This window comes from Fukomys damarensis, unplaced genomic scaffold (assembly GCF_012274545.1).
Source record: "Fukomys damarensis isolate Sample0158 unplaced genomic scaffold, DMR_v1.0_HiC HiC_scaffold_14, whole genome shotgun sequence".
Lineage (NCBI taxonomy): Eukaryota > Metazoa > Chordata > Mammalia > Rodentia > Bathyergidae > Fukomys > Fukomys damarensis.
The window spans coordinates 72597567-72625303 of NW_022900926.1; the positions used below are offsets into that span (position 1 = coordinate 72597567).

The 27737-nt window shown below is 42.2% G+C and overlaps 1 protein-coding gene across 15 annotated transcripts in view; it reads right to left on the reverse strand.

Moving 5' to 3' along the window:
* The window catches only part of LOC104869909 (basic proline-rich protein-like), a 50726-nt gene that overhangs the window by 16758 nt on the left and 6231 nt on the right, over positions 1-27737 (reverse strand). The window contains exon 1 of one of the 15 annotated variants that reach the window (XM_010635312.2): positions 20561-20697. The exons of the other annotated variants lie outside the window; for them this stretch is intronic. The gene's annotated coding sequence lies outside the window, so the exon portion shown is untranslated. Of the gene's footprint in view, positions 1-20560; positions 20698-27737 lie in introns of those variants that run through there. 15 annotated transcript variants of the gene reach the window in all.

Here is a 27737-nt window from a genome sequence, read left to right on the forward strand (position 1 = left end):
TTTTTTTTTTTTTTTTTTTTTTTTTTTTTTTTGTACCAGGGATTGAACTCCGGTCTTTGAGCTTGCAAGGCAGGCCACCAAACCGCTGAGCTAAATCCCCAGCCCCTTAAATGTTTCTTAATGAAAACAGAATGATGCGTTCTGTGATTTAATTGGTCAAAATTATAATTGAACAGACTGTTAAATCTGTGTAAATAAAACACAGGCTTCGTTGGCATGTGCATGAGGACAAATTTGGGGGCCTTGGAACTGGGGAAATATTTCCTAACATTTGAGATGTGCCAAGAAGTAGATAAGGAAATCAGATAAGATCTTGTGTTCTGCAAATTCCTCTTGCTCACTGGAGTCTGATTTACTTGTATCATTTTAAGTGACTCACACTTAGGGGCTATATTATGCGACTGAGCTAAAACCTGGGGCCAATATTATTTTCCCCCACCCCTCAGGCCAATCTGCCTAAATGGTATTGGAAATTAGTAGGTTGAACCATATGGAATGCATGTTATGTTAGGTGGTTCAAGAGCAGAGATTTCAAGATTCGGCTTAGTACCTTTGACCGTCAGGATGTTTCACCCTGTAACAGAGACACTGTCAGCTGCCTACTTCAGCTTCTATTTATCCTTTCTCAATTAGCAGCATTCCCACTTGCTTCCCCTGTAGGAAGGCATAAACCTGACTTCAGCTAAGTGATACATATGGAATTCTCATTTCTTTTGCCTGTGAGTGGTTCAGATTTGGGCTTGCCATACAGTTCTAAGCCAATGAGATGTAACAAAAGGTAATGTGAGGCTCTGGAGGAAAGGTTTCTCTTTGTGGGGCATTTTTGGGCCCAGAGGGGCTGTCCAGGCAGCCAGGTCGCCACTGCAAAGGTAGGAAGCATCCTTACAAAGCGGGCATGCTGAGGCAGCCAAGAAGAAACAAAGGAGGCTGGATATCATGATAGCACTGAGCTGCTGTACTCAACAACTCTGCAATTCCCGGAACCTGGCCTCCTTGCTCTGTAAAATAATAATTTTCCTTATTGTTTAAGGCCATTTTATTTTGTGTTTTTTGCTTTTCTTTGGGTACTGGGGATCAAACTCCGGTCCTTGCACTTGTGAGGCAGGCGGTGGAACCACTGAGCTAAATCCCCTGCCCAGGCCACTTTAAATTGGTTCTCCACTACATTTAAAACATTGATACAGGGCCAGGGATGTAGCTCAGCAGCACCGCACCTGCCTAACAAATACAAGGTACTGAGTTGGATCCCTTGTACTTGGGGAGAAAACACTGATACATCATTCTGGCAAATATTCTCACCACTTTAACAGTGTGAAGCCCAGGCAGTATTTGTAAAGGCTCATTAGGTGATTTTGCGGTACTTCACTGGTCAATGTTATTTTTATTTATTTGTTTGTCCATTTGTCTGTGTTTTGCAGTGCTCAAATTGAACCCAGGGACTTCACACTAAGGTACATCCCCAACCCTTTTTTATTTTTAAATTTTGAAATAGGGTCCTGCTAATCACTGAGTAGCCCAGGCTGGGCTTGAACTTTTGATTCTTCTGCCTCAGTCTCCCAGAATGTCAGGATTACAGGTGTGAGGCACCACACCTGACTAAGATAATATTAGATCATAAAAATAAATGTCTTCTAAATATCATTAGTTATTAGGAAAATGCAATAGCAACCACACTGAAATACTATTTTATAACCAAGAATGAGTATAATAAAAAAAGATGGACAATAACAAGTGTTGGTGATGGTGTAGAGAAATTAGACCTGTCATGTTTTTACATTGAGAATATAAAATGGTATAGCCACTTTGGAAAGTACTTTGGCATCTCCTCAAAAAGTTAAGCATAGTTACCAGCAATCTTCCTAAGACAACTGAAATCATACATCTACACAAAAACTTATACATAACAACATTATTCATAGTGGCCCAAAAGTTGAAATAATCAAAATTTCGGGTAGGGTTTGTTTGATTTTTGGTGGTACTGGGGATCAAACTTGGGTCCTTGTGGTTGCGAGGCAGGCTCCAGAACCACTGAGCTAAATCCCCAGCCCGAAATAATCAAAACTTTTATCAATTAATGACTAAATAAAAAGTGGCACGTCTGTACAATGGAATATTACTTTGGCAATAAAAAGAAATGAAATATCAACAAGTGCTACCACAGGATGAACTTTAAAAACATTAGGCTACATAAAAGGACCTAGACAAAAAGCTGTATAGTATAAGATCCCATTGAAAGACAGTGTTCTGAACAGGTAAACCCTTAGAGACAGAAAATAAGATTTTAGCTGCCAGGGACTAGGAAGAGGATGAAATGAGAAGTGATTCCAGATGGTAATGGTTTCCATTTTAGAGTGCTGAGAATGTTCTGGAATTTGAAAGCCATGTTGGACACACGATTCTGAATAACCTGAAAACCACTGAGCTGTGTACACTTTTAAAACATGAACTTTCTGGTACCTGAATTATGTCTCAACAAAGCTGTCGTGAAACAGTAAGAAAATAAATGTCTCTCAAAATTATAATTGTTTTAAATTAAAAGATCCCCAAACTAAGACATAACTAAGAGCCAAGCTTCAAAAATAAATATGACCAGTTTGTTAGAAGAGAGACTATTGGGGCTGGGGATTTAGCTCAGTGGTACCCTGCCTGCCTTGATCCCCAGTACTACGAAAAGAAAGAAAGAAAGAAAGACTATTTTTCCTCTAATGAGATCTGCATTTTTTGGAGATGCATTTTTTGCCTTTCAGCAAAAGTGAGTGAAGATTCTAACCCTCTGCAGGCTGTCTCTCTCAAGAGCAGTGTCTACATCTGTCTCTTGTGCCTGCATTCTACACAGTAGAAGGGAATGGGCGGATCTTAGTGAGCCTTTCTGGGTCTGGTTTCTAAATTAGCCTCTATTTATCTGTGAAATGGAGACAAACAGTAAGGACTTCTGAGGATGAAGTGTGACAACATAACTAAATCTTTGTATCATTCTCCACACATTGCTGCTTTATTTTGTTATTGTTGTATTCTGGGGACCTTATGTCCACTCATCATAAGAGACAGAAATTTTTTTTTGCTTGTTTTATTTTTTACTTTTTGTTTTTCAAAGCAGTGTCTCACCATGTACTCCAGACTGGTCTCACACTCACAGCTCTCCTGACTCAGCCTCCTGAAAGCCTGGATGATTGGATGCACCATTATGCGCAACAGAAATTTCTTACACCTGGCATAAACAGATCTCAAGTACGTAATTATTTTAAATATATATACTTGTTCTTAATACAAAATTGGAAAAAAAAAAGGAATACAGCCCTCAGACTTTAAAGCAGAAAATTTGGAAATTCAGATTCAGCAATCATAAGTCTTCATAACGGCCAATCAGTTATAAATATGAACTATAATAGATTTAATTCCTATAAGTGATTTAGACTGGAACATTTTTTTTCTAAATGTCGATTTTTTTTTTTCATTTATTCCACTTATTCTAAAATACCAAGAGCCTTTTTGGTAACTGGTCAGCTTTCAACCTGTGTTCCTTGCAGGTGTTTAAGTGGCCTCCTTTCCTCCGCTCTGCTCCCTCACACTTGTAGAAATGCACCTTGTTTGAATGCACTCCTTTTCCCTTTGCTTGGCATTTAACCCCTACTGGTAGGACGCAAATTGAGTCAACAATTGTTCTGGGGTTGGGAGGAGCTTCCTGGAGGCCCCACTTCCGGTCCTCCCACCTCACAGAGGGAAGTGTGCAGGTGAGGGATTTACCCAGCCTCACCTAAGGAGGTAACTTAAGTGAAAAGGAAGCCCGAGACAAACTGCAGCACGCGGCGCTGTTCTGTCACACAGCACATGGGCAAACAGTGGGCAACAAGCAGCTGCCACAAACCCTGTCCCCCCTGGCCATGACGCTAAGTATTACCAGGGGACAAGCACAGGGGAAAACAGTACAAGATATTCAAGTGCATTCTTCCAGATTCTGGTGCAGAGTTTGATTCTTTATAAAGTCACCAGTTTCCATTAATCACTATGCAACAGTTAATCTTCCCATTTGCTTTTCTGGGAAAACAATACAATGGCCAGGGGAAAGTGAAGAAGAAATATGCCCAGAAATGATTTGGTGGTGAGGTTAGATTTTCTAATCTATGTCTCCACACCATGGCCACTCCCCACTGCACTTGACAAAAATACAGAGAAAAGAGGGTGGGACAGAAATAAGAGTCTTCGGACCCTGGGCATTTGCAGGGTTGGAAATCACCAAACTTGGCCAGAAATATTAATGGTTGGCAAACTCATTCTTGCACATCATTCCAAATATCAGTTCTCCTTGCTCTGTACTCAGTATCAGGAAGAGGAGGATCTCCCAGTGTGAGGAAAGCCTCCTACTAGCTGAGAAAGCTGGATGTTTTCTCTGCTAGCAGCTTCCACCTTGTCTATGGCTGGGCTGTCTATTTAGTCGACAGAGAGCTGGCCCTGTGGGGACTTCCCATACCCACTTCAGCCCCCTCGTTCACTCCTCCTTTGCTTTTCCTTCCTCCTCTTCCCTTTCTTGCTTCTCTCTTCCTATTTTGCACCGTCATTCTATTTCTCCCGTCTCACCAGTCTTTAGTCACGCATTTAATGCTTCCCGCCTAAGCCTAAGTGACAAGAAGGCCTTGATCCTGACACTAACTGTTGTGCTGGATGGAACTCAGTTTAACAGGAATAAGTACAGGTCCCCAAAATGAAAGCGTGTGTCTCTCTAGAGACATCTTGTAAAGCTTAATTCCATATACATACAATAAAGAATTTTCTGGATGTGTATAGAAGCCTTTGAAGTCTCTTATGCATGTTAATTTCTCTGCTAATGCAGATGCCACTGCTCTTTGTGACATTAGAGAGGTCACTGAGCACCATTCTGATAACCCTCCAGAGAACAGTGGAATGCCAGGAGAGAACCTTTTTTTTTTAACCTAACCATTTAGTACTCTTTTTCTTTTCAAGAGAAAACAGTCAAGTCCTAGGCGGTCTTCCCACAAATACCAATTTCACCCTAGCTCACCCATTAGCTACTCTGTGCCAAAAACTTCTAAGTATCCAGTGTTTGCAGATTTACTCAGCTCCTATCTATGTAATTACTCCACAGAAGGAACTACCTTGAGCCTTTGTCCCTAAACTGGTCTTTCTGGCCTTTCCATGATTAGTCATAGCTTTTATGAATGAACTTGCCTCCCGATTTGGATTTTTTTTTAAGGAGGTAAATTAATTTTTTTTAGTACTGCAGATCAAACTCAGGACCTTGTGCTTGTGAGTCAGGCAGCAGCCCCACTGAGCTAAACCCCTAGCCCCCTGATTTGGAATTCTTACAGCCCTATCTATAGCCAACTTATATAGAGACCATGGGGATTTGAAAGTTACAAATGTCAGACATTGGAGCTTTTAAGCTGTTCACTTAATAATATCAAGAAAAGTGCCAGTTTAAATTAGGAGCTTGAAAGATAGTTTTGCTTTAGCAAAAATCTAGAATTTCTAAATTCTCAGTAAAATTAATCTGAAATATTAATAATTTCCAAAGTTACAAAATTAACTTAATTTGATACCATTTGGTGAGTTTTAATTTTGCCAGCATGAAACAAGTTTGTTTTTTTTTTAATGAAATAGGGCTGGGGATTTCATCAGTGGTTTTACTGCGTGCCCTGCAAGCTCATGGGCCCAAGTTCAATCCCTGGTACCAAAAAATAAAAGAAATACCTTATTTGTATATGATTTTATAAAGTATAAAAACCTATGGCTAAACTGGGTGTGGTGGTGCACACCTGTAATCTAGCCCTCAAAAGGCCGAGGCAGGAGGATTACAGTGAGCTCCAGGCCAGCCTGAACTACAAAGCAAGACCTATTTCAAAAGGCGAAATAAGCCTGTGGCTGGGGATGTACCTCAGTGGCAGAGCGTGCTTTCTTTTCTTTCTTTCTTTCTTTCTTTCTTTCTTTCTTTCTTTCTTTCTTTCTTTCTTTCTTTCTTTCTTTCTTTCTTTCTTTCTTTCTTTCTTTCATCTTTCTTTCTTTTTTAAGAGTAGGAAAAATTTATTGGGGGAAAGAAAGCTTCTGTCTAAGAGAGACAGAAGTGGGAAGAGCATGCTTTCCTCGTATGCATGAGGCCCTGGATTCAATCAATCCCTAGCACCCCAAAAACAACAGATTTTATGTGGCACACAAACTGGCAATCCATTGTGTTTGTTTATTTGTTTATTTATTTTTTTTTTTATTTTTGGTGCCGGGGTTCGAACGCAGGTCCTTGTGCTTGAGAGGCAGGCACCCAAACCACTGAGCTAAATCCCCAGCCCCACCACTGTATTTGAAATAAAAATTCTTCAATATGTTTTAGATTCATAAAAATATGTTTTAGGTTCATGGTCTGTAAATTTAAAGATAACTTTAGTTTTAAATTTTATTTTATGATTATTGTGGGAAAATCTTTAAAAACACAAGAGTATATTGCCAGGCATGGTGGTACACACCTGTAATCCCAGCACTCAGGAGGCTGAGGCAGGAGGATCGCTGTGAGTTCGAGACCAGCCTGGGCTACAAAGTGAGTTCCAGGTCAGTCTCACTATATAGTGAAACCCTGTCTAAAAACAACAACAACAACAACAATGCAAGAGTATAAAGAAGAAAATAATTTACAACTCCGCCATTCAAACAACCATATTTCTTCCTGCCCCTCCAGTATGCATCTATTTTGGAATTCCTTCTTGCAGACTTTCAGTATGCTGGGTTTCTTGGTGGTTTAGTTGGCTTTTTGAGGCAGGGCCTGACTTTGTAGCCCAAGCTGGCCTTGAACTTGTGGCAGTCTCCTGCCTCAGTCTCTCTAGTGCTGGATTGCAGGTGTGTGCCACCAGGCCCAGCTGTCAGTTTGTTTTGAAGCATTAATGTCTCACACTGAGACGCGGTTCAGTTTCTTATGAGGGAGAAGGAAGAACATGAGAGGAATCAAGAAAAAGGGAGAAGAGGCTGCTGTGTTCTCTCACTTGGCCTTCCCCTGCAGGCTGTGCTTATTTTCCTACTTTTACATGGCCCAAACTCTGCAGAGCCTCTTTTCCTACCTTTAATAAATGTAAAAATTTGCTACCATTAAAAAAAGAAAAGACGGCTGGAGGGAGGTTACAGCATTCTCTTTCCTCCTTTCCAGAGGAGCAGGCCCCAAGTCCTTGAAAAGGGACAATACCAATACTCAGTGTGTGCTGCCTTGTGAATGTCTAGAAACTTAGATTTCTGTAGCCATCTGTTTCTAGACACTTAAGAAATTATGTGCTTTCTAATTTTTTGAAATTTAAAAATTTTTAAATTTATTTGTTTGTTTGTTTGTTTTTGCTGTCCTGGCGATTGAGCCCAGGGCCTTCTCACTGAGCTGCATCCCAAGTGTTTTTCTGTATTTTTAATTTTGAGTCAGGGTCTGTCTAAGTCAGGAAATTGCCCAAGCTGGGCTCAAACTGCAATCCTCCTGCCTCAGCCTCCCAGAGTGCTGAGATTACAGGCGTACACCACCTCACCTGGATTTTATTATTACAAATTTATCCCTAACTGATAAAAACATAAATCTTGCACATATTAATGAGGTACCCGCACATGTATGAACTGTGAATGTTCGGGTCAGGCTAATTATATTTGTCTCCTCAGGACATGGTCCTTTCTTCTAGCTTTTTGATTGTTGGTTTGTTTTGTTTGTTTTTTTGAGACAGGGTCTCACTATGTGGTTGAGACTGACCTGGAACTCACTGTGTAGCCCAGGCTGGTCTTGAACTCACAGCGATCCTCCTGCCTCAGCCTCCTGAGTGCTGGGATTTATAGGCGTGTGCCACCACGCCCGGCTAGCTTTTTGAAATATACGGTGCCTAATTGTTACCTGTAGACACCCTTCTGTGCAGTATAGCACACCACAGCCTCTTTCTCCTATTTGTAACTTAACCAAACTTAAAGAAAAGTCTTTTCAGTTGCTTGAAAACACCCTGTAGATTCTGATATGTGGGAGATCACTATTCTGACCACCCCCCTCCCCGGTCTCACGTAGCAGTTACCTGCTAATGGCCTGCTGTCTTCATATGTTTAATTTATGACACTTCCTGGAGGGCTGGGCATGTACCTCAGTAGTAGAGCACTTATCTACCATGCAGGGGGCCCTGGGTTCAATGTCCACCACTTAAAAAAAAAAAGCAATGGAATATTTTTTGGCAGTCTTGGAGATCAAAACCAGGGCCTTGTGTTTGGCATCCTGCCACTGAACCACACCTCCAGCCCCACAGGATCTTAAACTGCAGATCAAGGCATGCTTGAGGAAATAACACAGCCTTCCAGGTCACCTTGCATTGCTGTGGCCTAGAACGAGAGGTGACGACCAGAGCCCTCTCCTTCCTGTAATTCTGTGGGGAAGAGCACACATCCACGACCTATGGTTCCTGTAGCAAGCGCTGTGAGCTCACTGTGAGCGGAAGAAGGAAAACAGAAAAGCGTCCGCCTCCTACTGGGATGCTCAATATTACCTTGAGCCTCTCTCTGTCTCTAGCACAACAGTATTTTACCCTTTGGTTGTGCTTTGTATATAGCTGTGCCCTCCGTTTCCGGTGCTTTGGTAGATTAATATTGTAATGGTTAATTTTATGTGTCACTTGGCCAAGTCACAACACCTAGTGAAGGTGTTTTTGGGGTCAGGTTAACATTTAAAGCAGACGCTGAGTGTAGCAGATTATCCTCCACTGTGGGGCAGTTCTCATGCCCTCAGTTGAAGCCCTTAGGAGAAAGGACTGAGGTCTCCCAAAGAGGACAGGATTTTGTCTCCAGACTCAAGACTACAACACCCACCTCAGCTCTGGACTGAATTTCCAGCCTGCGCAGTACATCCTTACAAACCTTGAATTTGTCTTCTCTGTTTCTGTCTCTGGCTCTCTCTCTCTCTCCCTCCCTCCCTCCCTCCTTGCCTCTCCTCTCTCTCCTTCATATTTCTATATAGAATATATATAAAACATATCCCACACCATATGCATATAGTTTCTTTGGAGAACCTTCACCAATACAGATACCTTTGAATGATAATCTCAACTGACATAACTAAAATACGGCAAAAAAATATTTTTAGAAAAATCTTAAATGCAACACTGAGCTAACACAAAGGGGAAAGATTTTCAGATCCCTAAAAAATAAACAAAAGCTAAAGAACGAGAAATTAGATTCGTTCGTAGGACAATGGATACATTTTGAGGATATACTCCTAAGTGAAATAAATAAGTCACACATGTGTAAATTCCAAATAGTTTCTCTGGGGTGAATAAACTATAACAGTACATAAGATTCTAATGAGATAATTGACATTGTGAAATAGGAAGAAAAGGGCTAAAGGTGTAGGGAAAATGGGAAGAGTAAGAGAAAGGTAATAAGGGAAAAAATGTGAGAAAATGAAAAAATGGAAATAAAACATTTGTAAATGGGGAGGGGAGGAGGGGGTGAAGGGAGGGCACGGACAAGAAGAAAAAATGAGAACCAAGACCTGTCATGTAAAGGTACGAGATCCCTATAATGAATGTAACTGTACTGTATACCTAAAATGTACCAATAAACCCAATTTTAAAAAAACAAAAAACAAAAGCAAGAACCTGGTAGGTAAAGTTCCAAAGCCAGCTTTCCCCCTGACAGTTTCTTTCAGACCCCAGAGAATCTAAATTTCAACTCCAGGATAATACTCAGGTACCACCCAAGGCAGGGGGACTTGTTAGGAGAATCACTGTAAAAAAGCTGAAATCACAAAGAGCTACATCTCCCAAGGAAAGATAAAGAAAAATAAATAAATCCTGGCCCAAAGAGGGGTGCTACAGCAAGGGCATTTATCTGTCTTCACATTGGGGCTAGAAAACCAGAGGAAAATATCTCTCCTACAAATGCTACGTCTCAGAGAGGTTTTCCATCTGGATTCTTACCACCTATTCAGTCTCCCTTTCCCCCAATTTTTTTTAACCCTGATAATAGAATATTTCAGTACAAAAGGATCCCAGTTGGTGGTACAAGAAGGAGACTGACTAGAAACAGCAAATGCAACTCTCCCCTACACAAGTCATCCCCTGGATGCCCAGATAAAGTCCTCAGACCAGAGCAGCTCGAAGAAGAAAAGTATTGCCCAGCGTAGAAGGAAACATGAGAGCAGTTCCTCAAGGGTATCAAATGCTGACATTATTACTTGCCAAAGACAAATGCTATGTGCTTCATGAAATAAAATAACTGAAAACCTTATTGAGGAGCAAGAGACTATAAGGAACATCTAAGGAGATCAGAAATAAAACCAACAAGTACTTCGGGATGTGAAAATGAAAGTGATTCTTTTTTTAAAAAAAATGATTCATTTTTAAAATGGGAAGGTGGGCCTGAAGCAGTTGTTTGGATCTGGAAGACAAGAGAATTAGGGAACTGGAAAAATAGACATTTTCCAGGATACAGTTCAGAAACAAACAACTCAAAGACATTTTCTAGAAAACAATCCAGAAACAAAGAAAGTATGAAATAGATCTTAATAATTATAATGCCCAGTCAGAGTTCATGATAGAAATAATAGGAGCAATTCCCAAAGTGATAATAACGGAATTGTCCTTAGCCGTTGAAGACACCAGTCCTCAGTTCCAAGAAATCAAGTGCATCCCAAGCAGGATGAATAAAAAGAAATTCTCATGTAGAACTATGATCTTGCTTGTAACTCCAGCTACTATGGAGGCAAAGGCAACAGGATCACAAGTTCAAGGTCCTTGTGGGAAGCTTAGAAAGACTGGGGATGTTCCTTAGGGATAGAGCACTTGCCTAGGAAGCCTAAGGCCAGGGGTCCAGTCCCCACTACAATATGCACACAAGAAGCAGACCTCCCAAGGAAAGGGAAAATTTTAAAAGTAGACATAGACAAAAAGTTGTGTGGAGGTACAACCTTAAAAGTGAAAATTAAATACTCAACAGTAACAACAACCAAAAAAGGCAATACAAAAGACAGTGAAACCATATCAATATATTGAAACAAAATAACTGTGAATCAAGAAGTATATCCCCAGTAAATCTTTTTAAAATGAGCCTATAATGCTGGGCATAGTAACACACACCTGTAATCCCAGCACCAGGGAGGCTGAGGCAGGAGGACTGCTGTAAGTTTGAGGCCAGCCTGAACTACACAATGAGACCCTGTCTCAAAAAACAAAACAAAAAAATAAGTAAGAGAGTAAAACATACATATTTTCAGTTAGCAAAAAAATTGAGAGACTTTACCCTCATGAAAGAAAATTATAAAGGATAATTTCAGAAAGAGGGAGTTGAAATCTTTCCAGATGGAAAGTTTTTGAAATGAAGAAGAAATAATCAGCAAATATATCAGTAAATATATAGTAATATATAAGTAAGTCTCAATAAATTTTGACTGTATGAATAATAATTTCTGATTTGGGAGTATAGAATTAAGCTAGAACTAGATCCTAAAATTAGAAAAAGATGATGATCTATACAGATTTATATTTTCTCAAGCTGGGGGCAAGGTGACATACACCTATAATTCCAGCACTGTAGGAGGCTGAGGCAGGAGAATCAGAAGTTTGAGGCCAGTCTGGGCACCTTAAGGTGTGTCAAAATAAAAATTTTTTAAAGGCTGGGGATATAGCTCATTGCAGAAGCTCTGAGTTCAATCTCAGGAATTGTAACAACAAACAAAAAATAAATAAATAAAATAAAAATGGGGTCCAGGGATTTAGCTCAGAGGTTCTGGCGCCTGCCTCGCAAGCCCAAGGACCCGAGTTCGATCCCCGGTACCAAAAAAAATTTTAAATAAATAAATAAATTTTAAAAAATGGGGGCTGGGGTGTAGCTCAGTGGAACAGCAGCTCCCCAGCATGTAGTAGGCCCTGGATTCAATCTCCAGCACTGCAATCATCACCATCATCATCATCATCGTTGTCAGAAAGAGGCCTACCGTTCTCATACTGTTCAGGAAGAGGAAAGCGACTAGCTTTGCTGACGGAAAATATTAAATCAGATAAGCACTATAAGAAGAGGTGCACGAAGATTTTAACTTCCAAGCAAGAACAGGGGAGGCTAGATTGAGGCAAGGGTTGGAGAATCCTCGATCACGGCAAGAGAAGAGAAGACTGAGAGGGACAAAATGTATCCTGGAAGGCACCCGAAACACAACAGGAATACACGCAAGGAGATCAGTGTGCACAACAATATAAACACACCAAAGACTCCAGTTAAGGCCCGGGGGTGTAGCTCAATAGTAGAACCCTTGCCTGGTTCACACAAGGGCCTGGCTCAACTCGCATCATCATCATCGTCATCGCCCTCACTCCCGTGAAGTGAGAAAACGGACCAGCACAGTGGCAACCCTGAAGTTTCAGCTACTTACCCAGGAGGTTCACTTGAGCTCAGCTGGGGCAACACAGGAAGATCGCTGTCTTGAAAAACAAAGAATCTCAAACTTTTTCATTTGTTTCTTGTTTGTTTTGTTTTGTTTTTTATGGTACTGGAGACTGAACCCAGGGCCCTCACACTGAGCTCCATCTCCAGCCCTTTTTACTTTTTCTTTTGAGCCAGGATCTCACTAAGCTGCCAAGTTGTTCAGGCTAAGCTCAGACTTGTGATTCTCCTGCCTTGGCCTCCTAGTGTCCTGGGATTACAGGTGTGTTCCACCATGCCCTACTCAAATTGGATTTTAAAAAAAATTGTAGGTGGACTATTTACAAGAGATTCCTGGTTGTTGTTTTTTTGTTTTGCTTTGTTTTGTTTGTTAGTTCTGTTTTTCCCTTAGATCACGGTCTGACTATGTTACCAAGGCTGAGGTTTAATTTGCAAACCTTCCTCTTCAGCCTCCTGAGGAGCTCGGACTCAGTCATGGAGAACCATGCCCGGTTTACAAGAGATTTTTAAAACATCAAGTCATAGAAATGTAGAAAAGTCAAACAGCAGAAAAACAAATATTAATAGAAGAAAGATAATGTAGCTGTATTAGGATATATTTTAAAAGACTATGGTCAAAGCACTGCTACCTAATTCACTAAAAAGATCTACAAACGCTGCAGCCAATTGTACCCAAAATCATATGCTTCCCTTTAATGTCAGAGAAAATGCACTATTCAATGTCATATTCCAAGTTTCAGCCCATAGAGTATGACAAAAATAGAAAATAAACTAAAGGTTAAAAATAAATATCAAAAAGAAAAAGATGATGGTTGTATTTGTCCATGATATTATTGGCCACATAGAAAATCCAAGTGAAACTCCAGGTGACTCATTAGAATTAATGAGAGATTTTCAATCAGTACACATTTCCATACAATAACAACAACAAACAATAAGATTGGGTATGGTGGTGCATAGCTGTAATCCCAGCTACCTGGGAGGCCAAGGTAAGAGGATATCAAATTGGAGGACATCAAAGCAACTTAGTGAGACCCTGTCTCAAATTTTTTTAAATAAAATAAAATAAAAATGGCTAGAAATATAGTGGTGCATTCCCTGGGTTTAATCTCCAGTACCATCACCCCCAAGGAAAATGCCTTTTTTTTTTTAGACAAAGCCTTGCTATGTGATTCAGGCTGGCCTTGAGCTCACCGTGCCCTCAAATTTGTGCCAATCTCCCTGCCTCAGCCTTCTGAATGTTGAGATTATAGGCATGTGCTACTACACCCAGTTCCAAGGATAATTTTTAAAAGGAAGCCATTATGAGGGCAAAAATGTTTAAAAATTCTAGGTATAAGTCTAACAAAAGTGTGCACCACGTTTATAAAAAAATTATACCTTATTAAAGAAACATCAAGGAAAGACAAGAGAATGAAGAAACATCAAGTGTTAGTAGAAAGCATCAACAGAATGAAGATAGCAATTTAATCCATGCTAATTAAATCGAATTCCAATGAAAATCCCAATATTTTTCATGAAACTTCTGTAGTTATTCTTAAAAAAGCTAAAATAGCCAAGTCATTGTAAGAGGAACAATAAAGTAAAGAGAACTACCCCCAAAATATCAAGACACGCTGTGCAAGCAAGACTAAGGTGGGAAACTGGCAGAGGGGCCGAGAAAAGGGTTTATAAGATGGCAGAGAAACTGGATTCAGAGGAGGGCATGTGCATAGACTTGAGAGGGCCCCAGAAATAAGCAGAAAAAAGATCTAGTCAGTGCTACTGGGTCATTTTATTAAACGGCTATAAAAAATTAAATTGAGGACCAGGGATTTAGCTTAGTGGTTCCGCCACCTGCTTCGCAAGCTCAAGGTCCTGAGTTCAAACTCCAGGACCAAAAAAGAAAAAATTAAATTGGCAACTTCATACCATACACAAAAATCAATTCTAATTAAAGATTTAAATGTAGAAGTTTACCTTAATACAAAACACAATTTAGGAGAATGTCATTACAACTTTACAATAGGAGAGGGTCCTTAAAACAAGATGTAAAAATATCAACTCATGGCCAGGGATTTAGCTCAGTGGCGCCACCGCCTGCCTCGCAAGGCAAGGACCCGAGTTTGATCCCTGGTACCAAAAAAAGAAAAAAAAAAAATCAACTCACTAAAGAAAATGTCAGTAAATTCTACCACCTAAAGTTAAATTTTGTTTGTTTGTTTGTTTTTTGAGACAGGGTCTTACTATGTAGTTAAGGCTGACCTGGAACTCACTATGTAGCCCAGGCTTGTCTCAAACTCACAGCAATCCTCCTGCCTCAGCCTCCTGAGTGCTGGGATTACAGGCATGCACCACCACGCCCAGTTTAAAATTAAATTTTTGATAAGTGCAAGATTCCGAGTTCAATCCCCAGTACCGAAAAAAAAAATGTTTTTAAAGAAGAGTGAAAAGATAATCATTGAAAAAAAGAATTAAGATGTGGTATACACATGTACAAACTCCCCACAAATAACGAAATTGTTTTGTACTACAAACATGTACTAAAAAGAATTAAAACTGATAAAAAATAATCATTAAATGAAGGAAGAATATTTGCTATACATATAATCGACACAAATAATTAGTATCCACAATATTTTTAAAGTTCGTAGAAAGCAAAAGGAAAAAGAAAAACAATAAATGAGAAGACAAGTAAAAATCACAAGTATTTCATAGGAGGGAAAATACAAATGGTTCCATAGGTAACCTGAGAATTTTGACCACATAGCAATCAGGTAAATATAAATGAAACCCATAAGTAGATCTTTCTCCCATCTGAATAATAAAAATTTAAAAATAAACCAGTACAGGGCTGGGGGGTTTGGCTCAGTTGTAGAATGTTTGCCTAACATACTCAAGTCCCTCAGTCCAATTTCCAGCACCCCCCACCACAATACTAAGTGCTGATGAGCTGAAGGTATAGCTCAGTGGTAGGCTGTTAGCATGACAGAGGCCCTGGGTTCAGTCCACAGAACAGAAGGAAAATAGTGTTGGCAACCTGAGGATCAGGTTAAAGTCTAGCTGAGTCAGGAGCGCCGCACCCATCTCTCCTGAGAAAACTCCCGAGTCCTCCTAGGACTGGAATAATCCGCCCCCTTGGGTGTGTAGAGATCTCACTTTAGACAGATGAACTGTTCCTCTCAAGAACCTCTAAAGCCCTGACTCCATTCGCCTCAGCCTCTAAAGCATACATTCCTAGCATGTGGCCAATAACGATGTGCCAAATATCCCGGTGGCCAATAACGATGTGCCAAATATCCCGACGCCACCCTGGCTCCACCCCCGCCTTACCCTGCATAAACCTGTGCATTTGCTGAATAAAGCAGAAGCGTTCCAGAAACCTCCCTGGAGTCTGCATGGTGATTCCGTGCCTTGCCCTCCCAGTCTGGGCCCCCTGAGCTCTGTTCCACTCGAGGAGGAAAACAACAGCAACCATTTAGGAAACAGTTTGATGTATTTGACCCAACTGTTCCCCTTCTGGATATCTTCCAGAAAGAGCTAAAGACACCATGTTATAGTGATACATGCACACCGACATTTATAGCAGCACGACTCGTGATAGCTAAATCTTGGAAGTGGCCTCTATGTTCTTCAGCAAATAATTACATAGAGAAAATGTGGTATTTTCACACAATGGAGTAGTACTCTGCCACAAAGAAGGATAAACTGAATCATTTGTAGGAAAATGGCTGCATCTTGAGACCATAACGTCAAGCGAAATAACTCAGACACATGAGCTTAAATATCATGTGGCTTCCTTTACGTGAGAAACCCAAATATGTAAATAAAGAGCAAAATCAAAGATAGGTAATAGGAAGTAGATAGAACTTTTTCAAATGGGAAAGGGATGAAGAGATGGAGAGAGGAGGAGGGAGGAGGGGGAAGAGGATGAAAAAAGAATGGAGATGTGTGACACCCATGTACCAACTGCCCACTAGGAGTGTGAACATCATGTCCTACAGACACGTGCTAATAAATAACAAAAGCTGAAGGAAAAATTAGCTGGAAATACAACTTCACACCCACTAAGATGGTGAGAATTTAAAAATGGGAAAAATGAAGTGTTGTCTAGGATGTGGGGGGTGGGAAACTGAATAAGAAAGGCAGTTCTACTCATGGGTATGCATATTAGAAAAGTCCTTGCCTATGTATATCAGAAGGCTTAGAGAAGCACTGTTCCTAATTGCCAGAGAGGGTGAAGTGGAAGAAGGGAAGAAGTGAATTAGGGCAGGAGGAAGACATAACTATCACTGAGGACTAATCACATTCCCACAGTGGAATACTATACACCAATGAGAAATGAAGGCACTACCTTGTGTGAAGGTACCGTAGTTATTTAATAGCAACATAACACATTGAAAGAAAATATCCAAATCACTGAAGACTAAAGGATGCTTCTTTTTTTTTTTTAAAGTTTTTAAAAAGTAAAACTTGGCACTATTTTAGGGGTGCATACATACATAATAAAATGATGAGGAAAGCAAGCAGGGAGTAAAACACAATTCAGTATTTTAAATGACAACTCAATGTTTCAGTGATCAGGATGGCATTACTTCTCGTGTGGGTTTTTTTTTTTAAATAGTGACTTTATTTATTTATTTATTTATTCATTTATCTATTTTTTGGTACCAGGGATCGAGCTTGTGACCTTGCACTTGTGAGTCAGGCAGCCGAACCACTGAGCTAAATCCTGGCCCACTTCTCATGTGTTTTGATGGGGAGAGATGACGCCATTCAAAAGGACACAAAAGAGTCCCCTTGTGCACACTGAATTTCTAATTTTGTATTGTTGTTGTTGTTGTTGTTGTTGTTAGCAGTGCTGAGGGTCAAACCCGGGGTCTCACACTAGACAATCAGACATTTATAGCTAATTGGATGGACCTTGAGATCATACTCTAAGTGAAATAAATCAAACACACGTGTTTAAATACCGCGTTGTTTCTCTGGTGTGAGAAACTGAACATGGAAATAAGGACTGAGAGGTATAATGGACGTTGGGAAATGGGAAGGAAGTGTTCACATGGGAAGGGGAACAAGGGAGGTGGGAGGGGGAAAGGAAGGAAGGGACAAGGAAAAAGTGAAAATAGAAGGAAAAAATGGAAACAAAGCTTTTGTACAAGGGAGGGGAGGGGGCTTGAGCGGGGAGGGGATGGGAAAAATGGGGTGGGATGTACCACGTGCAGGTGCAAATTCCCTGTGATGAGTGTTATCATTATGTATGCTAAAAATGTACCAATACTTGTTTTGCTATATTAAAAAATAATACTAGGCAAGCATCCTACCACTCAGCTACATCACCAGCTCAAGCTTCTACTCTTTTTGGTCTGGGGGTGTAGCTCAGTGGTACAGCACTTGCTTAGCATACACTAGGCCCTGGGTTTGATCCCGGGCACCACAAACACAACAGGAAGCAAACAACAGCAACAAAGAACATATTTGCTACGCAGTACACAGCTGACTTCTTCATACAATGCATATGTTTAAATAAAAAATTTTTGTATAATGGATTTTGGGAAATGGGAAGGAAGTGTTCATATGGGAAGGGGAGCAAAGGAGGAGGGAGGGGGGAAAGAAAGAAAGGACAAGAAAAATGTGGAAATAGAAGGAAACCAGGGAGTCGGGGTTTTAGCTCAGTGGCCCTGCTGCCTGCTTCGAAAGCCAAAGCCCTGAGTTTGATTCCCTGTACCTAAAATAAATAAATAAGTAAAAATGATAGGTAAATTGAAAAAAGAAGAAGGGGAAAATGGAAACAAAACTTTTGTACATAGGAAGAGGAGAGGGCTTGAGGGGAAGTGAGATAAAATAAAATATAACAATTAGAAAAAGTGCTAAAAATAAAAAAATATTTTTAAAGATTCTATTTTTTAAATATAGCTGCTAGGATATGAGCATTTGTTTTCTTTCATTCTTTTAACTGCATGGATACACGCAGGCAGTGTTTTACATGTATGATATAGCTCACAATCAGTATTCTATATATGTTACTACTGGGGTGTTGGCTAACACCCTGAAGCCCAGCTCTCCCTCTCAGAGGGAAAGCCGTTTCAGAACTGCTCTCTATGAGGCTCTAGGCTGGTGCCACTCTGGGCTGAGTGCTCTTTTCTGGCTATGACTTCACATTCTAATTCTGGACCTAGTGCCATACTTGGGCCTGCTCTGTGATTATCAGATGTCAGAATTCTATGGCAACCTAAGCCTGAGGTTACCAAGATCCTTGTCCTTCCTTTCTAGCAGTGTTTGCTCAGCTTACACGAATAAGGGTGTGTGGGGGGGTGAAGTTTCATTATAATCAGAGCTGCAGGAGTTTCTTCCCTCTAATGATATCCACATTGAATGACTCCAAAATAATTCTTCTTTTCTAAAAGACAGAGAGGAATTCAAGCACTTGAAAGTTAATCAGGGAGTGACAGAAAGGCCTGATACCAGTATGTCACTCCCCTCTTCCGTGAGACCTCGAAATTACCCAGTGTCCCCTCTCTGAAGTCCTTCAACTGAAAAATAGAAACGATAAGCAGTTGTACTGGGTGTTCTCAGAAGCTGTGGTCATAAACTTTCTGTTAATACGGTAGTCAGTAGACAGAGACTGTTTTCAATTCTGTCTAAACCTACACTTTCCTTCAGTTGGGAAGTTTCCTCAGTCTGACTTATACCTGCATTTTTTTTCTTCCCCATAATGCAACATTCCAATCTTGTTTGTGTTTTTGTTTTTTGAGACAGGGTCTCACTATGTAGTTGAGACTGACCTGGAACTCACTATGTAGCTCAGGCTGGTCTCGAACTCACAGCGATCCTCCTATCTCAGCCTCCTCAGTGCTGGGATTACAGGTATGTGCCACCAAGCCCAGCAACATTCCAATCTTTTTTGTGTTTTTGTTTTTTGAGACAGGGTCTCACTATGTAGTTGAGACTGACCTGGAACTCACTATGTAGCTCAGGCTGGTCTCGAACTCACAGCGATCCTCCTATCTCAGCCTCCTCAGTGCTGGGATTACAGGTATGTGCCACCAAGCCCAGCAACATTCCAATCTTTACGCCCTCACTTGACTTTTGCTGGACTGGACGTTCAGCATTGTCACACTTGCTGGTAAGGGTGAAATACTATATTAATTTTTGGCAGGCAATAGCTTTCACAATAAACCAATGTTCTTGTCATTTGTTTGATTTGAACTTGCAAAGGCATCAATAAACTAAAAGAAAGCATACTGAAAACTGGTGGAAGAAAAATGTTGATTCCCAAATCTGTCTTTTGGGAATTCAAAATACACAATAGAGCAACAGCTGTTCTAGATTTCCATCAGAGATTAGCAGATAAACTATTATTGAAATTCAAAGTTGTGACATCTTTAGATAAATATTTATCCTTGATTTTCACAGCCTCTGATTCAACAGAAATCTGGAAGGGTTCACAGTCTGGCCCGTCGAAGTCCTTTTTAAATTGACAGCTTTAAAATACGGTTGAGAAGGAGCTGAGGTTGGCTGCTGCCTCAGGTCTGTCTGGCAGTCAACATCTAGGTCTGGCCTCGGCCTCTGTACAGCCTGTCCTGAAGATCCACTTCACCCCAGTTACCGCGCCTGCCACAGATTCACAGCCTGGCATCAGCGCTCACCGCCTCCTATGCCCACCCAGAGGGTGCCAACTCGCTGACAGGATGCCTTTGGAGGAGCTGCAAGCGAAACACTGACAGCGAAGGACTCCGGCGCTCTCCTAAAGCCACTCTGCCACCTGTAGACGCTAGAGCAGAAGCCCGCCCCTCTCCCCAAACCGACACCTCGGACAAACACCCTGGGGTCCCGCCTGCTAGGCGGCTCCCTCACACCGCACACAGTCCCCCTCCTCCTGCACACTCCCTCCCACCAGGCCGCACAGCCCACGTGGACCGACCACTGCCGCCCTGGAAGAGCTTCCGAGGCTGGGGAAGGCTTCAGTTCAGAAGAGCCCTCCGCACTTTCTCCTGTTCCGAGAGGCAAGACCGGAGGAGGCCAGCGCCTCGATCCGCCCTAGACCAATCCTTACAGTTTGTGTGTGTTTTAAACCACAGCCGCTACTCGAGGGTGGCGCGTCTACCTGGAGAAGAGGAGTGACCTTCCCCACGTCACCCCACTAAGCCAATCTCAACATTTTACAGCGGGAAATGATTCAGTGTCTGGCACCCACGTCCCTCACCTGCTGGTCCGTCGCGAACACTGTAGCTGCTCGGTACGGTACGGATCTCAGGTCTGGAATACCAAAGAGAGGCTCCCCTTCTCCTGAACCATTGTCACTGCCCCATTCCCGTTTCTCTGTGGCCACCAGAGCGGCGGGTCCGGGGGAGTGGGACAGGTGTTCAGAGGGGTTATGGGCCGGGCACAGGGACTCCTGGGCTCCCGCGGGGTCCCTCCCTCGCCAGCGCCTCGGGGGAAGGAGCGAGTGGAGCCTCGAGCCGCGGCCCCTCCCCCGCCTTATAAAAAAGAAATTGACTTTTGTTTGGAGTTTGTGAAAAGTGGGGCTCTGGGCCCAGTCAATGGGGCGCCCCGCGGTCCCGCGGCAGCGCAGCGCGCATTGTTCCCCTCTCCGGGCCGCGGGATTTACCCTTTTCAAACAGCCCGTTTTGTCCGGGGCAGTTCGAGCGGAAGTTTCTCACTGACAATTTGCCCCAAATAGATAGATTTGTCAGGAGCGACCTTCGGAAAGGAAGCAAAAAGCCACCGGCCTGAAGGTTGGGCCCAGGCGAGGACCCTGCGCCCCCAGCCTCCCTCCCGCACCCGGGCGCCGCACCCCACGCACCTGCTGAGCCAGTTGTTGATATCTTCATATCTGTGGGTTGAGGCAATAATACTGAAAGAGGAATTTTCTCTGTAAAAGAATAAACTAAGGCTGTCTGCACCCGGGCGCCGCACCCCACGCACCTGCTGAGCCAGGCGCGCCGCGGACCTGACCTCCGTTTTACGCATCTGTGAAATGGGGCCGCTTGGCGTCTGCAAGCCCTAAGTCCAGAGCTCTGCTCAAAGGCGTGGACAGCGTTCATTCCCTTTCTCTCTCCCCAAACTCGGTGGCGCTGGCGACGTGGATGGCGTGCTGCAGCCCTAAGGTGCATCTGGGGAGCGAGTTCCTGCTTGTGCACGTGCTGTCCCTCTCCTGTCCTCGCTCCTCCTTAACAAAGATGTCAACCTTCCTAATCACAGGTGGTGCCTTAGTACAGCCGGCTATTGTCTCCTCCTAAGTCAAGATAGAAAACGCTTTGTACTGAATGGCCCAGGGACTGGGCTGTTAGGGTTTCCCACCCACCAGAGCCCCCTTCTTCCAAATGACCTCACTTAATAAGCACACTCTAAACGGGGAGGGGGGACCCAACACGCTGCTGATGAAAAGAATAGTTACTGATTTCTTCACACTTAATGGCAAGTATGAGTCTTTTAAAATACAGTCTCATACCAAACAGATCTGTGAATTTTAAGCAGAACTGAATTGTATTAATCAGTTGATGGGTTTGTTCATTTTCTATCACTAGATGAGAAATACAAAGGTTGGGACTCTGTAGCATCTATTTCTACTGTACTCAAGCAATCTCTGCCTTCAGTCCAGAAAATATTCTGCTAGATTGCATGAGAGAAAAATTGAAACAACAAAAAACCCCACACATTTTTTGTTTATCCATCAGGTGAATACACACTTCAGCATCATACAGAGGAAACCCTAGGTGGTCTTTAACAAGATTTCAGTGGTTAAGAGCTACAATTTAGAGAAGATGACAATACATACACAGTGTCAATAGTATTTAAACAAACATCCCAGACAACAGAATAATGGTTATTAACTATGATGCTTTGGGCCTCTGACTAATTTCCCATGTCTGTCTACAGCCAAACAGCTGCAAGGTTTTCCTTCCTTTAAAAACTGTGTCTGCGCATCATTTTTAAAATTGCATTTAACAGCCATATTTTCTAGAACAGTTCTTCTGTGTGCAACTGAAGTGAGTGATTTAGTAATAGTGATGAACCCCATAGAGAGACTGTGTTTCAAGCCAAGAGGACTGGAGTTGCTCTGCTAGAAATCAGCTATTTTAAAAGATGTTTCATCTCTCTTACAAGGCTGACAGCCTTCTGTTTCTGTATGACCTCAGTGTGGGTTTACATAGCTAAGAAGACAGAACTCTATAACCCTGCCCACACTTGCACAAGTGCTTTCAAAATTGATCGAGTTATGTAACTACATTAAATCCTTCCCTTCCTAGGGTTTGAAAATATTAAAGAAACTAAAAGAGATGGCAATGCTATTTTGTGCAGCTCCTTTCTCATTCCTCTAGAGAAATATTAAATTTTTAAAAATTACTTTAGTGATCATGACATTATAATGAATCCATGTCTTGTGCACCCCAGATATGCACTGCAATCCCAATTATTACTAAAGTAATGCAATTGGAAAAATATATATACACATATACACACATTTATGGATACAAATATACACAATTATAAATACTTGGGTAATTGTGAATTATTGCTAGTTAATCATAAAACCATGAACTAGCATTGAATTGCCTGAACGGTTTTCAGTATTTATTGAGCATCCATTTGGCACTAAAAGATCGTCAAAATATATCAAAGAACCTCAACCTTCAAATAAAGGCTTTTAAATATCTATATCCTATCCCTGAGAGAGAGACATACATTGTATGTGTTCCAAGTGGGTATTTCAAATATCTCATTATGTAATGCTCTGGACTGACGAAAATGTTAGACTTCAAATCACTGTTTCATCTACCCCAAATTCATGTCTGTCACACCTGAAATTTTAGAGACTGAGGAGAAATGTCTGCAACCTAGCTCCTGAGCTGTAAACTCCTATACCTGAAAGGCCAAATCCTTTCCTCCCAGCAAGCAATCATCTTATGCCCTGAAGCATGAGATCTGATTACCCCTATCATCATCTTAGCTTGCATAGATACAGATGTTATTAACGGCTGTAGTTTATCCAACCCTTTTTTAAAACGCAGCTGCAGCATTTGACTTGGGGACCTCCTGTGAATCCCACTGGTTGACTCCTTCTTGCACAAAGCACGTGGGGTTTGGGGGAGGGAGAAGAGAGGGGGAGGTTTGTTTTGTTTTGGAGAGGTTTTTTTTTTTTTTTTTTTTTTTTTTTTTGAAACAGACTTCCCTAAATAGCCACTTGGCATCTTTGTAAGTGATGTGAATTCTGAAATTACTTACTAGAATAGGACAACAGAGTACTGTGTGAACTAGATCGGTTGGAAACAAAGCATAGGCGAATGTATGATGCTTTTCACTGCATTGGCAGAGATCAAATATGTGGTCCTGATATATTTATTCACATAATAAAGAATTGTAGCCTGTTCTCAAACACATTAGTCACATTTAAACTGGCTATCCAGTTTTACATAACAATTGTTTCTACTATTGTTGAAGCACTAATCTGTATAAAGCAGGTCTGAAACCTGCTGTAGCAGGAAGGCAGGGGTGTTTTTAATATCCAAGAGGCCCAGATCTTTAATCCACACTGACCAAATTCAGTGGTTACTTGCTCGATATAACCACTGACTTTTTCTCAACATCCATGTGTAGTGTTTCTAAGTATTTTTCTTATAGATCTCATCATCCCTTCTACAAAACAGAGAGACCTCCCAGTCTTTCTACCCTTGGGACATGGCATGTTTTAAGCACTGGCAGAGAGGGAATTTGAAGACAATGCTATGAAGCAATGGAGACTGGGTTTGCAGAAGTACTGGACTATTGCTTCAGGATGCACAAAACACCACTCTTAATTCTGATTGCGTCACTAACAAGTGGAAATGCCTTAATTGGAGTTTCTAGAAGCCCTTCTAGGAAGTGAGAGGTAGTTCAGTGTGGTGAAATGAGAATTTCAAAGCATTTGGACTCAGCATCAAGAGGATTGGGTGCTGGGGTGGTCTCTATTTCTAGATGAGTGAGCAAGGACAAATTTTGTCTCAGAGGGCCTCAGTTTCCTCATTTATAAAATGATTAAGTTAATGAGTCCCATGATCCTTTCTGATTTGTGTTCTCTGTGATCCTGGGTTATATGCAAACCAAGTCAGAGTGTGATAATCAGAGGAAATTAAGAGGCTGAAGAATTCTCCCCTGGAGGCAGTTTCTCTAGCCAGCCTTGGTTTTAGAGGGCTAAAGGGACCTGCACTGCTGCCCAAGCTTTGGGGACTCAGAGGGTCTGCCATTGCTCCCTTGCATCCCATTGTCTGCTGAATAAAGTCAGCCCTAGCTTCAGCTTGCTTTCGTGTGACCATCACCAGGCAGGTGCACACATCCTTCCTCCATTATAAAACATCACTGTGGGTGAGAAAAAGGAGTGTGGGCAAGAAAACTTTGATTACCCTTGGGGCAGGATGAATGTAAGGTGTTAGGGACTCTAGAAGCCTCAGCAGACCCCAATTGAAGTTCTGTGTGGTAAGAGCTGAATAAACGAAAATGCAGATCAAGATGTGCTGTTTGTTAAGGTGGGGAGAACCTCTCACATACAGCATTAACTTACTGCTGGTGGCCCAGCTCTTCTCCCCATAATAGGGAAGTAACGGAGGGCTCTTAGCTACACAGTTTGGAAATGTGTCAAGGAAAAACTCTGAAACTCAGTGCCCACTGGCTCCTGAGGACGTGGATCTCTTTTCTGGATTGTTCTTAGTGTTTCCTTCTCAGTCAGATGGGAGCCAAATAACTTGTAAGGAAGTTCACAGCAGAATCAGGAGCAGCAACATTTTCATTTTGTCACTTAGAAAACCCTTACTAAGCACCTACTACATGCTAGACACTGTCCATGGCCATTGTCCATTGAGCAAGCAACAGAATTGCTATGCTGAATTATGGCTTGGAAGCTAATGAAAATCAACTTTTTTCTTCATAAATGAGCAAAGCCATGTGTCAGAGTGTCTTTTGGAGACTGAGCATTAAATCTCAGCCAAGTTCAGCTGGTACATTTTTGTAACCATGTCCTGGGTCTGAGTATCTCTCAGCTGCTTGAAGCAAAGGGCATTTTTGAGGAATGAGTCTCAGAAAGCCTTTGAGGAAGTTGATCACTGACTGGGGAAGGGAGTCTCAGCTCCACACGAGCTTCAGCAGACTTACTTGCTGATGTCCAGAAAGCCTTTCATCTTCTTGGATTTTTCAACTTAGTTGGAGAGGCCATAATTGGAAAAAATAGCACCATTTTTTAGAGAAGCCAGTGAATAGAAAAGCTGGTGATCAAACCCAGATGGTCTGATGGTCAAACCCAGATGGTCTGATGCTTAAATGAGTGCTCTCTACACTTGCCTCTCTCATACAACCTAGTTTACAAGATTCTGCTCTCCCTTTTGCAACACTGAAAATTGAGCCTGGGTCCTTGCACATGCCTGGCAAGTGCTCTGCCACTGAGCTATATCCCCAGTCCTAGCCAGCTATATGTGGTGGTGTGCATCTGTAATCCTGTCACTCAGGAAGCTGAGGCGGGAGGATTGTAAAGACAGACTAAACTACAGAGCAAGACCCTGACTATAAAAACTAATAACAGTGATTCTAATAATAGTAGTGGTAATATATCCCCAGTCTTTTTAAATTTTTGAGACAGAATCTAAATTGCCCAGGCTAGACTCAAACTCACGATTCTCCTGCTGCAACTTTGCAAGTAGCTAGAATTACAGGCATGTGCCACTGTGTCCTATTTCTGCCTCCTTTTTTAAACTGAGGCATTAACAAGAGTGAGTTATAATAGAAGCCAGTTCTCAAAGGCAGCAGTTTTCCCTCAAGAAAGGGCAGTATTCCAGGCAGCCCCTGATAGCCCTTCCCACTGTACAGGGTTAGGAGCTATTATATATTCTCCTAGAATTTTATGTGCTTTCTCCAATTGCATGTGTTTTACCCCGACTTAAAACATGGATCACTTTTTATGTCTGCTTGCTTGTAGGTTCCTTGAGAAAGGGTTTATGTCATGAACTCCTGTCTCCCCAGGAGCTGGCCCGTGGTGGGTGTGCAGTGTCTGATAAGTGAGATGGGTTGAGCAATGAACAGAAACACCCTGTGATCTCACAGTCCTTCTCCTGCTCTTATTTCTTACCTCCTGGACCAGAATGTGACATCCTCTCATAAAAGATAAACTTCCCTGTGTTTCAGGCTCTGGTTGCAATTGAGAGTTCCAGACTCCCAAGAGAGGATAGAGGAGTGAGGGGCTGGGTCTGCACCTGGTCAGAAGGGTACCAGAACCTCTGGGGTGTGACTTCTCTCTCAAAGCTAAAAACTTATTCTTATCATTTAAGGTCTTGTATCCTGTTAAGATGTATTTCTGAGTTGATCAGAAAAATCTGGAGCCCAGAGAGGTTTGATCACTTGCCCAATGTATACAGCTCCCAGTGATTGAGACAGAGCTCAAATCCCGTCTCCTTGCTGTCTTTGGTTAGCCTTGCTATGCCTCCCAGGGGCTCTCAAGAGGGCCCTCAGGAAAAGTGCCAGTGACTTCCTTCACTCCCCCCGAATTAATAGGACACCTACTATGAGCCTGGCAGCAGCTGAGGCTGGTGGAAAGGAAGGTGAAAAGTCACAATCGCTGCCTGGCAGAGGCTGTCTTCTTTGGGCAGTGCCAACACACCAGCATCAAGTTTCCACAGCTCAGAGCCAGGTCCCTGTGGCCTCAACAGTTTGGCATGAGCAGGGGCGAGGACTCAGGCTGCAGGATTCTCTGGGACCTGGTAGGCCTTGGGGCCCCTGCCCCTCCCACCTATTTTGGAGTGTGCTGCTGCTGTTAGCACCGAACCAATCTGTGCCAGAAAGTCATCACTATGATTTCAGAACTGCATTGTGAATTATGCAAAGCGCCGGATAATTACAGCCGGGTGCTCAGAACTCAGGACGCGTATGCTATGGCTGTGTGTGTGCCTGCCTTGTGCCTTTTGCCAGGGCTAGATTGCTCCGTGTGTGTGTGTGTGTGTGTGTGTGTGTGTGTGTGTGTGTGTGTGCTTTCACTGGGCTTCTTCAGGCCCTGCTTGATTAGGGACTGGTAACAGGAGAGACAGAACATTCTAATTTTGATTTTTAGACGATTTGATGAGTCTCTCTCGGGGGTATTTTTCAGTTTTCTACAAATGGAGCAGCATGGCAGGTGTTGGAGACAGAGAAAGGGGAAGTTTGCAACCCAAGAGAGCCTTGATCCTGTACCTCCAAACCCCAGTACCTGTAAAGCAGTTAGTTCCTAGCTCTCCTCCACACACACCCCTAAACTTTTCCCTGTAGACAACCCCGGGTCTAGTGTCCCCACCGCTGCCCTCATCTTGGTCCGAGACAAATTAGTTGAAGTTCTTTGTCCTTAACCAAGCGCCCCCTTCCGCCTCTACACCATGAACTGTGGTGGT